The sequence below is a fragment of the Bos indicus genome, chromosome 4 (assembly GCF_029378745.1).
Source record: "Bos indicus isolate NIAB-ARS_2022 breed Sahiwal x Tharparkar chromosome 4, NIAB-ARS_B.indTharparkar_mat_pri_1.0, whole genome shotgun sequence".
Classification (NCBI taxonomy): Eukaryota; Metazoa; Chordata; class Mammalia; order Artiodactyla; family Bovidae; genus Bos; species Bos indicus.
Window position 1 is genome coordinate 113,110,725 of NC_091763.1, and position 13,559 is coordinate 113,124,283.

Consider the following 13,559-nt stretch of genomic DNA (forward strand, 5'->3'; position numbering starts at 1 on the left):
CCAGGAGACTTCGACGAGTCATTTGAACCGTCCCCCTGCAGCCTGGAACCACACTGAGAAGGAAGGGGGTCTCCAACACCAGCAAACATGTCAGGCGTGAAGGATCACGTCCCATCTGTGGTGGCAATGGTCTCCCAGGGTCTCACATGTGGGTGGAGGGCGCGTGGTGGGGTTCTGAAGGCTGCTGGGGGGTCAGGGGAAAACAGGCGCTCAGCTCCTGCTCAGTTCAGTCACTCAGTCGTGTTCGACTCTTTGCGACCCCATGAATCGCAGCACACCAGGCCTCCCTGCCCATCACCAACTCCCGGAGTTCACTCAGACTCAGGTCCATCGAGTCAATGATGCCATCCAGCCATCTCATCCTCTGTCGTCCCCTTCTCCTCTTGCTCCCAATCCCTCCCAGCATCAGAGTCTTTTCCAATGAGTCAACTCCTCTCATGAGGTGGCCAAAGTACTGGAGTTTCAGCTTTAGCATCAGTCCTTCCAAAGAAATCCCAGGGCTGATCTCCTTCAGAATGGACTGGTTGGATCTCCTTGCAGTCCAAGGGACTCTCAAGAATCTTCTCCAACATCACAGTTCAAAAGCATCAATTCTTTGGCACTCAGCCTTCTTCACAGTCCAACTCTCACATCCATACATGCTGCTCCTGAGCAAATAAGAACAAGCCCTGGGACTTGGTGTGTCAGCCACCAGGACCACTGCTACCTAAGTCCCGGGCCCTCTGCCCGTTGCCCACGGAGAGCGAGTGAAAGCCGCTCAGTCGTGACCGACTCTGCAACGTCCATGGAATTCTCCAGGCCTAATACTGGAGCTGTTTCCTTCTCTAGGGGATCTTCCCAACCCAGGGATCGAACCAGGGTCTCCTGCATTGCGGGCGGATTCTTTACCAGATGAGCCACCAGGGAAGCCCGCACGGAGACGACCTGGTTTAACCACCAGGACCCCTGCATCTTCTGCTCCCTTCTCTGCAATGTGGGGGCCAGAGGCCCTCCCGCTAGGGGGTTGTTTGGAGGATTAAACAGGAAGATGTATGGAGAGGGACAGATGACCCGCCTTTGGTCCCCTCCCAGGCACCCCTGGCAGGATTCTCCACCTGGAGCCCAGAGCTTCCTTTGCAATGTCCCCTGGGGGTTCCAGAAAGATCCTCGCCTTCAATTAGCCAGTACTGGGGGCTGAAATCCCACCTTGGACATTTCAGTCCCATCTGCGAGTTGTCAGCAATCACTAAGCAGAGATGAAAGCTGGGGGTCTTTGTTCTCCAGGAACTTCCTCTGGGCCTAGAGAAACAGCAGGGCCACGTGCTGGGGGAGGCCCAGGAAGTGGGTGACCAGAGAAAACTTCTAAGACAAGGTGGACTTGCGCTGAGGAAGGCAGGCAAGTGACCCTGCTTTCAGCTGGGGCTGCCTCAGGCCTGGGGCGAGCGAGGAGGGCTGGAGCAGGCAGCGGGCAAGGCAGGAGAGGGGGCCAGGCGCAAACACAGGAAGGTCACTCAGCCAGACAGAACGGCCTGTGGGCGAAAGGAGCATGAGTGGCGGGCAGCACAGGGCTGATGAGGGCGGGGCTGCCATGCCCTCCTCCAGAGGATCTTCCCGACCCAGGGATCAACCCCGCACCCTTGTCTCCTGCATAGGCAGGCAGGTTCTTTACCACCAGTGCTGCCGGGAAGCCCCGTTACTGTTCAGTTCAGTTCAGGGGTTACTCAGGGTACAATCGTGAGCTCAGCGTCAGGTGACCCAGGCGAGCAGCGACAGCGCTTAGCTGTTTACTGGTGGTTAATGATCTTCCCGGACATCACAGTAGAAAGCAGAAATTCACATATCCGGGTCCTTCTGACAAAGATTTCAAAATGTGCCCAGTTGCTCAGTTGTGTCCGACTCTTGGCGGCCGCGCGGACTGTAGCCCACCAGCCTCCTTTGCCCATGGAATTTTCCAGGCAAGAATACTGGAGTGGGTTGCCATTTCCTCCTCCAGGGGATCTTCCCTACTCAGGGATTGAACGCACGTCTCTTACATCCCATGCATTGGCAGGTGGATTCTTTACCACTAGTGCCACCTGGAAAGTCCTTGGTTATAGGAGTGTTATATTGGTGAGAAAACTTACAGTAATTTAAAATTTTTGATTGTTGAATATCTGGTTAAAATTATTTTTGAGATTTTTTTTTTTTTTTTGCATTGCCACATGGCATGTGGGATCCTAGCTGTCTAACCAGGGCTTGAACCCATGACACCTGCACTAGAAGTGCAGAGTCTTAACCCCTGGATCCCCAGGGAAGTCTCAATGTTCTTTTAGTTTCAGGAAAATATTGGTACATGTTTGCTCATGCTAAGTCACTTTAGTCGTGTTTGTGACCCTATGGACTGTAGCCCGCCAGGCTTCTCTGTCCATGGGGATTCTCCCAGCAAGAATATGGGAATGGGTTGCCATGCCCTCCTCCAGAGGATCTTCCCAACCCAGGATTGAACCCGCGTCTCTTGTCTCCTGCATTAGCAGGCAGGTTCTTTACCACTGGTGCCACCTGGGGATGTCTCATTACTGAAAACCTTAGTAAAACCCTTCCATGACTCAAGCAATGAGTGTTGGCAAAAAAAACTTATTCATTGTCTTCTACTTCTTTCAACAGTCTCATAAACCAGTGATGTTTCATGGCATTTGCCCTTAAATACTAAATGATTTTAACTGTAACCATGACACTTGCATAGAGCCTGTTCAGAAAAGTGAACACAAATATTTTCAATATTCAGTGGAATGAAGCAACACGGGAAACATTGGTCTCTTGTTTGAAAACTCCAAGACCTCAGCCACATTGGCCACATGTCAGGTGCTCATCACGAACGACGTGTGTCTACCTGTGCTCACACATGCGTAGAATGTTTCTAGAAGGAGAAGCAAAACGCTGTGGCAGTGGTTGCCTCTGAGGAGAGGAGCTGTCTGGCTCAGAGAGGGGAAAGACGAAGGAGAGAGGAAAGCAAAACAGCACGCCCTTTGTATCTGTACAGTCTCATACCGTCAGGTTAATTTGTTGATGGCAGTGTAAAAGTAATTTTTTTAAAGTTTAAAAATCACAAAGCAAATAGAGTTGTTGAAAACTCACTCTGGCCAGCATGTGGAGGGTAGGCAAGAGGGGAGACAAGTTCAGGTGCAGGATGCCCTCAGTAGGAAAGAGACAATGGAAGCAGGTAATGAACGTGGCAGAAACCAGGGTGATGAAGATGGAGACAAGCAGACGGGTAAGAGGAGGTTAAATCCTTCACCTTTATTTACCGTGTGCACTAATTTCTGATCCAGTTATGTGTAATCTGCTTTTCATCAGGCTATTATGTTTTAAGTTCCATTAAAATTTTTCTGGACGTTCTATTTGCTTCTTTTTCAAATCTTCCTATTCCTTTCGGCTGCTCTTTTGGGCTTATTGGCCATTCGTATACCTTCTTTGGGAGAAGGCAATGGCAACCCACTCCAGTGTTCTTGCCTGGAGAATCCCAGGGATGGGGGAGCCTGGTGGGCTGCTGTCTGTGGGGTCGCACAGAGTCGGACACGACTGAAGTGACTTAGCAGCAGTAGTAGCAGTATATCTTCTTTGGAGAAATGACTGTGTAACTCCTTTGACCATATTTTAACTTGTCTGTTTGTTGTTGAGTTGTTGGAATTCTTTATATGTCCTGCACGTTAACCCCTTGTCAGATATATGATTTGCAAATACTTTCTTCCACTCTATGGGCTGCTGTTCTACTTTGTTCGTAGTGTCCATGAGCTTTACATTTTCCTGAAGTTCAGCTTATCTACTTATTGCTTCTTTGCTCAGTTGCTCTGTCTAGAACTTCCAGTATTTTGTTGACTAGAAGAGGTAAAAGCAGACATTCTTTCCCTTGTTCCTGATCTTCAAGGAGGTTTCAGCTATTTTTGTCATTGGAGTATGATCTTCACTATGTGTTTCTTTTTTTTGTTTGTTTTGTTTTGTTTTTTGTTTGTTTTTTTTTATTTTATTTTTAAACTTTACATAATTGTATTAGTTTTGCCAAATATCAAAATGAATCCGCCACAGGTATACATGTGTTCCCCATCCTGAACCCTCCTCCCTCCTCCCTCCCCATACCATCCCTCTGGGTCGTCCCAGTGCACTAGCCCCAAGCATCCAGTATTGTGCATCGAACCTGGACTGGCAACTCGTTTCATACATGATATTTTACATGTTTCAATGCTATTCTCCCAAATCTTCCCACCCTCTCCCTCTCCCACAGAGTCCAAAAGACTGTTCTATACATCAGTGTCTCTTTTGCTGTCTCACATACAGGGTTATCATTACCATCTTTCTAAATTCCATATATATGAGTTAGTATACTGTATTGGTGTTTTTCCTTCTGGCTTACTTCACTCTGTATAATAGGCTCCAGTTTCATCCACCTCATTAGAACTGCTTCAAATGTATTCTTTTTAATGGCTGAGTAATACTCCATTGTGTATATGTACCACTGCTTTCTTATCCATTCATCTGCTGATGGACATCTAGGTTGCTTCCATGTCCTGGCTATTATAAACAGTGCTGCGATGAACATTGGGGTACACGTGTCTCTTTCCCTTCTGGTTTCCTCAGTGTGTATGCCCAGCAGTGGGATTGCTGGATCATAAGGCAGTTCTATTTCCAGTTTTTTAAGGAATCTCCACACTGTTCTCCATAGTGGCTGTACTAGTTTGCATTCCCACCAACAGTGTAAGAGGGTTCCCTTTTCTCCACACCCTCTCCAGCATTTATTACTTGTAGACTTTTGGATCTCAGCCATTCTGACTGGCGTGAAATGGTACCTCATAGTGGTTTTGATTTGCATTTCTCTGATAATGAGTGATGTTGAGCATCTTTTCATGTGTTTGTTTATGTGTTTCTTATGTATGGTTTTACTAAGGAGATAATTTCCCTCTATTGCTGGTTTGTTGAGTGGTTTTATCATGAATGGGTATTGAATTTTGTCACATGCTTTTCCTGTTTCAGTTGAAAAAAAATTTTTTTTCCCCTGCCCTGTGAGGCTTGTGGGATGTCAGTTCCCCGAGCAGGGATTGAACCTGTGCCCTCCACAGTGAAAACACAGAGTCCTACCCACTGGACCTCCAGGGGATTCCCTATGTGGCTTTTGCCTTCATTCTGTTAATATGGTTTTTACATTGATGAATTTTCATATGTTGAAATATTGGGTGGGTCAAGAAATTTGTTCATTTTTTCCCCCTTATAAGCTAGTTCTAAGAGCACTGAATTGTTTTTAACTTCGTTTGAAACAATTTTGTTAGGCTGTATTGTGATAGCTGTCTTATCAGCATGCATTTAAAAAAGAAACTTACCAAAATTGGTGAATTTTTGTGTAGCCATCTTAATATGGAAGATGGAAGAAAAGAAGCAATATTTTTGGTGTATTATGCTTTATTATTATTTCAAAAAAGGTAAAAATGCAAAAATAAAAGACTTGTGCAGTGTATGGAGAAGGTGCTGTGACTGATTGAAAGTGTCAAAAGTGGTTTGCAAAGTTTTATACAGGACAATGCTCCCTGGTCAGGTAGGTCAGTTGATGTTGATACTGATCAAATCAAGACATTGATTGAGAGCAATCAATGTTATACATCTTGGGAGATACCTGACATACTTGAAATATGCAAACCAAGCGCTGAAAATCACTTGCACCAGCTTGGTGATGTTCATTCACCGCTTTGATGTTTGGCTTCCATGTTAAGCAGAAAAAAACCTTCTTGACTGTATTTTCACATGCGATTCTCTACTTAAATGTAAATGTTCCACTTTAAAACAAATTCTGACGGGCAATGAAAAGTGGATACTGTACAATAAAGTGGAACAGAAGAGATTGTGGGGCAAGTGAGATAAACTACCACCAACCATACCAAAGGCCAGTCTTCATCCAGAGAAGGTGTGTTGTGTGTATGGTGGGAATTCAAGGGGATCTTCTATTATAAGCTCATTCCAGAAAACCGATTAATTCCAGTAAGTACTATTCCCAGTTAGACCAACTGAAAGAAAAGCATCTGGAATAAGTCACCACAAAATGCTGACTTCCATTAGGGGAACTCAAGACCGCGAGTTTCTTTGATGACCAGGCAAACACTGTTACAGTTTGGCTGGGAAGTTCTGATTCATCCACTGTATTCACCAGACGTTTCACCTTCAGATTTCCATTTATTCCAGTCTTTACAAAATTCTGTTAATGGAAAAAACTTCAATTCCCTGGAAGACTGTAAAAAATCACCTGGAGCAGTTCTTTGTTCAAAAAGATAAAAAGTTTTGGGAAGATGGAATAATGAAGTTGCCTGAAAAATGGCAGAAGATAGTGGAAAAAAATGATTCCACCACCATTTTGGTGAATATGTTGTTCAATAAAGTGCTTGGTAAAAATGAAAAATGTGTCTTTTATTTTTACTTAAAAAGAAACTTTTTGGCCAAGCCAATATTTTTGCATTCCAAGAATAAATCTCACTTGGTCGTGATGTATAATCTTTTTAATAGCTGCTGAATTTTGTTTGCTAATATTTTGTTGAGGTTTTTCGTTTGCATCAGTGTTCATGAGGGATATTGGTCTATAGGTTTCTTATAGTTTTTTTTTTCCTTCCTGGCTTTGGTATCAAGGCAATGCTGCCTTCATAGAATTATTTAGGAAGTGTTCCCTCTTCTTCAATATTTTGGAAAAGTATGAGTAATAACTCATATTACTTCTTTAAATGTTTGATAAAATTCACCAGTGAAGCCATCTCATCCTGAACTCTTTGTTGGGATAATTTTGATTACTGACTTAATCTTCTTGCTAGTTATAAGTTTAATCAGATTTTTTATTTCTTTGTGATTTACTTTTGGTAGGTTTTGTGTTTCTAGAAATCTGTCCATTTCATCTAAGTTATCCAATTTGTTGGCATACAATTGTTCATAGTAATCTCATAATACTTTCTATTTCTGGACAATCAGTAGTAATGTCTCTACTTTCATATCTGATTTTAGTAATGTGAGAGATATTCTTGACTTTATCTTTTAAACCTTTCATTGTGCTTTTAAGTTAAAATTTCATTTGTGTTTTTTAGCATCCAAAACTCTTTCCTATTTAAAAATACCATCCTGTAATGATAGTATTTCTTTATAAAAGTTCCATCTGCTCATTATTTCAGTTCATAGTTTTGGTCTTTCATGTCAAAAGCATTTCTCAAATGAAAGTTTTGTGGGAAATTTGAGGCCTTGTCGACTGGTGGGCTGCCCTATAGGATAATCAGGTGGTAAGCCTGAATTTTTATTATTGTTTGAACGATTCCCAATATTGGAATTATTCATAGGTCTTTTCTTTGTAGCCATCCAATTTTTCCAAAAAAGAGTCCTCTGAGTTCTTGCGTGTGGCTGGGGTCGCCAGCTGGTTGTGTTCTGGGTGCCCGGTGGGGTCAGGGGCTGAGAGCCATCATTGGCACAGGGACTCTGACTTGCCGCTTCCCCTCTCATTTGGGCCACTCACCTGGTTCTGAGCACCCTGTGGTCCTTGTTGCTCCGTGTCCTCTGCCTGCCTTTTGTCTATGGAAAACTTTAGTCAAAGAATAAGTGTAATCAGATAAGAGAGACATGTGGAAACGAAGACAGTCCGAGGAGACTAAATAATAATAATGTAGTCGTTAAGCACAGTCAAGGACCTTGAGTTCTCAAGGGCTATAGATAATATTCTGAGTCATATCCTGTGAGCTGTCTGATGGATACCAAAACCCCAGGTGGAGAAGTTAACTACACAAAGACCAGACTGTACCCACAACGTACATAAGCTGCCACAATTCTGAGAACTGGCCTCAAAGAAATGGGAACCAACGGACCCTGGAACTGAAGATTAACTGGACCTAAAGAGGACACTGATCAGACCACCGAGGACCAATTGGAAGAAGACTGCCAGAGCTGACGGTGCTGTTTCTGCTTGTAGTTCCTCCCCCCGCCGCCTCACTGCCTCTGCTGTCTATAAAAGCTCTTGCCCCACTGATTGCCAGTGGGGGGATGTCGGCCTTTGGACAGGTGTCCGCCACTCTCTCCCCCTAGTTGCCAGCATCTGAAATAAAGCAAACTTTCCTTTCCCCCAACCTGGCCTGTTTATTGGCTTTTGTGCATCGAGCAACCAGACCTTGCACACTCCTCTAGGTACCAATTCTATTTTTACAGAGCAAAGCCTCCAGTCTGCAGCAGAGTCTAGGTCCTATAACTTGGAGCTATGCACTCAACTTGATATTTTGAAAAGCCAAGTTTTTGTCTGTGACTCTATAATCAGGTATGTTTGTGATAGAAAGAACAAGGCTTGGGTGGATAAGCTGAAAAAATAAAAATCTCCTGCTTGAGAATAAATGTATGGAAGGATAAGAAATCAGGGGGCCATTTTTAATGTTTTCACGTGGCTGGAGACGAAACCTGGATTTTAATCAGTGGATGCACCTTCCATTAATGTAACCTACCATTATGATGACTCTTTCAGGGAAATTCAGCAAACTGATTGCACCTTTATCAAGTGCATTTAAAAAGTCAGCTTGATGAGTGCGAAATATTTTCCTAAATCAAAATGGTCAGGAGGTTGTTTGTCCAAAAGTTCCCAATGAGCCCGTTAAACGCACCCCAGGATCTACCACTAGAGGGTGATGGTGAGCACAAGCTAGGTCTGCACTTACAAAGAGTTCCCTATATTTTTCAAATAACAAGGCTGTGGAATTATTTTTCCTACATCCTTGCAGTAGCCTATCATTGCGTTTTGATGCCGGGTTTGCTGGGAAAGATTGAAGGCGGGAGAAGAAGGGGACGACAGAGGATGAGATGGCTGGATGGCATCACTGACTCGATGGACGTGAGTTTGAGTGAACTCAGGGAGTTGGTGATGGACAGGGAGGCCTGGCGTGCTGTGATTCATGGGGTCGCAAAGAGTTGGATACGACTGAGCGACTGAACTGAACGAAACTGAACTTAACCCTAAGGACTTCTCATAACTCCCTCTGACTCATAAACCATGCCAATCTGTTGGACTCATAAACCATGCCAATCTGTTGCAATGATTTTGTATATGACTTTCTGTTATGTATATAGATATAACCTGTCTGTTATGACTGTAAAGGGGCACACAGCAAGGATAATATTGTAAGCAGCATCTTGGTGAGTGAAAAACACTTAGGGTACTTGAGATGCTATGAAAGGCAATACTTTTCAAGTGTTCTTTTTTTAATGGAGCTAAAGCTTGCTTTATTAATTTAATTTTAAATTTTATTTTTAATTGAAGGATAATTGCTTTATGGAATTGTATTGGTTTCTACCAAACATCAACGAAAATCAGTCAAGTGTTCTTTTTAAAATGAATTTTACTTGGTATATTATTTATTGAATGTAGTAATTTAATGCTGATAGAATGTTACCATGTAGTAATGCAACATGTTACAGTGTTTTAATGTCTAATAACATCTCCAAAATAAGCCTTATTAAATCCTGCTAAGGGGAAACTTCCTTCTCATGTTTTGAGACAGAGAAGGCAAACAAGTTCTGAGACTATCAGAGATTTCTCTGGCCAGCTCCAGAGGCACCAAATTTATCTGTGACCCAGATTTGATCTGGAGCTGAGCGGAAGGATGCCAAGTTGAAGCCAAGTTTACACTCTGATTCCTCTGACTCAAGTGGCTTTATTCAAAAGGAGCTGAGTAGGAATGAGCTGAGGTTAGAGGCAACATTTTTGTTATTTGGTCTGAAAGTCCAATACTTTGGGAACCTCATGCAAAGAGTTGACTCATTGGAAAAGACCCTGATGCTGGGAGGGATTGGGGGCAGGAGGAGAAGGGGACGACAGAGGATGAGATGGCTGGATGGCATCACCGACTCGATGCACATGAATTTGAGTGAAGTCCCGGAGTTAGTGATAGACAGGGAGGCCTGGCGTGCTGCGATTCATGGGGTCGCAAAGAGTCAGACACGACTGAGCGACTGAACTGAACTGAACTGAAATAGGCACAGATGGCATATTCATAAACAGCAGTATGTGGCATTCACAGGAAACAAAACACTTGAAAATACACCTGCCTTTCTAAGTTGCAGGCCTCCCAGAGGATTGTCTTGTGCTTCTGAAATGGAGCAGGACCCTGTAGTCCTTGTTCCCCACAGTCCTCTGCCTGCCTTTTGTCTGCAGAAAACTTTAGTCAAAGAACAAATTGAACCAGAGAAATGAGAACATACACAAACAAAGGAAAACAGTCAAAGGGGACCAAGTAATAACAATAATAATGTAGTCACTAAGCATAGTTGACGACCTTTAGTTCTTTCTCAAGGACTCTCTGAGCATATCCTGGGAGCTGTCTTATAGATACCAAAACAACAGGTGGAAAAGTTAACTACACGATGTCCAGACTGTACAGAAGCTGCCACGATTCCGAGAACTGGCCGCCAAGAAATGGGAACAGATGGGCCCTGGACCTAAAGATTAACTGTACCTAAAACAACCAAGATGATGCAGGTCAGACCACCAGTGACCAATTTGAAGATGACTGTCAGAGCTGACTGTTCTGTTCCTGCATGTAGCCCCCTCCTTCTGTCTATAAAACCTCTTGCCCCACTGGTTACCGGAGGGAGCCGGGAGTCGGCCTTTGGACAGATGTCCGCCCTCCCCTGCCCCCAGTTGCCAGCATCTGAAATAAAGCAAACTTTCCTTTCCACCAGCCTGGGCTGTTTATTGGCTTTTGAGCAGCGAGCAGCCAGAAGGTCACACACACTCTTTTGGTAACTCTTCCAAATCAAGCTTGGCTTTAAGCTACCCACTCCACTATTCTGGCCTGGAGAATTGTATGGACTATTATAGTCCATGAGGTCACAAAGAGTCAGACACGACTGAGCGACTTTCACGTTCACGTTCAAGCCAAGAATGGATACACCCTGGCCTCTGAATCCATCTTTTGAATTTAGTTGAAGAAGACAGAGCCTGATGCCAGTCTGCAATAGAAAAAGACATAGATAAGGGACTTCCCTGGTGGTCCAGTGGTTAGGACTCTGAGCTCTCAATGCAGGGGGCACAGGTTTTATGCCTGGTTAGGGAACTAAGATCCTGCAGGCTACTTGGTGCTGCTGGGAAAAAAAAAACCAAACCAGATATAGATGAGATTTGACAGTGAAAGCGTGAAAATGTCAATTTCTAGAGGAAATCAAGTACTTTCTCTCTTGGCTGAGACACCAAGGTGATTGATTCATGGCAGCTCCTCCTGGCAATGAGTGATGCCTGGACCAGACCCCTAACTGGGGGTAATAGTGGTTGCCAGGATGTGGAGCACCCTTCTCCCCGCTGAATGGGTGACTCTAGCCACTTTCATCCCCCTTGGAGCCAGAGGTTCTTCAATGATTCCTGCCCTTCAGTTACTCTGCAATAATGTTCCAGATAAAACAGTACATTCACAGCACCGCTACCAACAATCAGAGCCCTTCCAGTGGGAAAGCTACAAACTGAAGTTTTCTCCCAGGTTCCTTGTTCTTTGCCTCACTCACATACTGATTGGAATTTTTCTGCAAGAAAAAAAAGTTTTTTTCCCCCTCTCACTAAAAGTTCTGTCCAACTCCAACGACTGCTTAACAAGCAGTAGCCAAGGGAGGAGGTTTGAAGGTCATTGGTTGACAGCTGGGGGTGCTCTTTGGCTGCTCTGAGTGGTCTAATTAAACTCACCTCACCATGGAGTTGAGAACTCACATTTCCTATTTCATTTGGTCCACAAACACTCCTGGAGTTCCTGCCAGGGGCTGGCACCTTTCTAGGGGCTGGCTGTCTAGAGGATTCTCTGGTGGCTCAGATGGTAAAGAATCCGCCTGCTGAGCAGGAAACCCGGGTTCAATCCCTGGGTGGGTAAGATCCCCTGGAGAAGGGAATGGCAACCCCCTCCAGAATGCTTGCCTGGAGAATCCCATGGACAGAGGAGCCTGGAGGGCAGAGTGGGACATGACTGAGTGACTAACACTTTCACTTTTCATGTAGTGCATAAAAAAGGTCAAATCCCCGACTTCATGTGGCTTATATTGTGCTGGGTAACTGAACAAGAGTTATTCAACTGAAGTGAGTGAGTGAAGTTGCTCAGTCATGTCTGACTCTTTGTGACCCCATGTAGCCCACCAGGCTCCTCTGTCCTTCCTGGATCTTCCCTACACAGGGATCGAACCCAGGTCTCCTGCTTTGTAGGCAGATGTTTTACCGTCTGAGCCACCAGGGAAGACCCCTATTTAACTGAACACATGTCCAAATAATGTCAGGTAGGTGATCAAACCTATGAGAGCAATAAAACTGAGTAGGGGGCTAGAAGGGGATGGGGTGGGAGTGGGCAGTGGGCTGAATCAGGGCTCTAATCCCTTCCCAGACCCTAATCCCTGCCCAACCCTAATCCCTACAACCTGGGAATGTTACCTCCTATGGCAAAAAGGAGGTGGCTGCGCGGGCACAGGAGGGCCTAGAGGAGCTATTCTACGTTGAAGGTCAGGAAGGGCGGCAGTGAGGAGATACCCCTCATCCAAGGTAAGGAATAGTGGCTGCGGTTTTCTGGAGCAGCCGTGAAGAGATACCCCACGCCCAGGGTAAGAGAAACCCAAGTAAGATGGTAGGTGTTGCAAGAGGGCATCAGAGGGCAGACACACTGAAACCATATTCACAGAAAACTAGTCAATCTAATCACACTAGGACCACAGCCTTGTCTAACTCAAAGAAACTAAGCCATGCCTGTGGGGCAACCCAAGACGGGTGGGTCATGGTGGAGAGATCTGACAGAATGTGGTCCACTGGAGAAGCGAATGGCAAACCACTTCAGTATTCTTGCCTTGAGAACCCCATGAACAGTATGAAAAGGCAAAATGATAAGATAAGGAAAGAGGAACTCCCCAGGTCAGTAGGGGCCCAATATGCTATTGGAGATTAGTAGAGAAATAACTCCAGAAAGAATGAAGGGATGGAGCCAAAGCAAAAACAATACCCAGCTGTGGATGTGACTGGTGATAGAAGCAAGGTCTGATGCTGTAAAGAGCAATATTGCATAGGAACCTGGAATGTCAGGTCCATGAATCAAGGCAAATTGGAAGTGGTCAAACAAGAGATGGCTAGAGTGAATGTAGACATTCTAGGAATCAGCAAACTAAAATGGACTGGAATGGGTGAATTTAACTCAGATGACCATTATATCTACTACTGCGGGCAGGAATCCCTCAGAAGAAATGGAGTAGCCATCATGGTCAACAAAAGAGTCTGAAATGCAGTACTTGGACGCAATCTCAAAAACGACAGAATGATCTCTGTTCGTTTCCAAGGCAAACCATTCAATATCACAGTAATCCAAGTCTATGCTCCAACCCGTAAAGCTGAAGAAGCTGAAGTTGAATGGTTCTATGAAGACCTACAAGACCTTTTAGAACTAACACCCCAAAAAGATGTCCTTTTCATTAAAGGGGACTGGAATGCAAAAGTAGGAAGTCAAGAAACACCTGGAGTAACAGGCAAATTTGGCCTTGGAATACGGAATGAAGCAGGGCAAAGACTAATAGAGTTTTGCCAAGAAAATGCACTGGTCATAGCA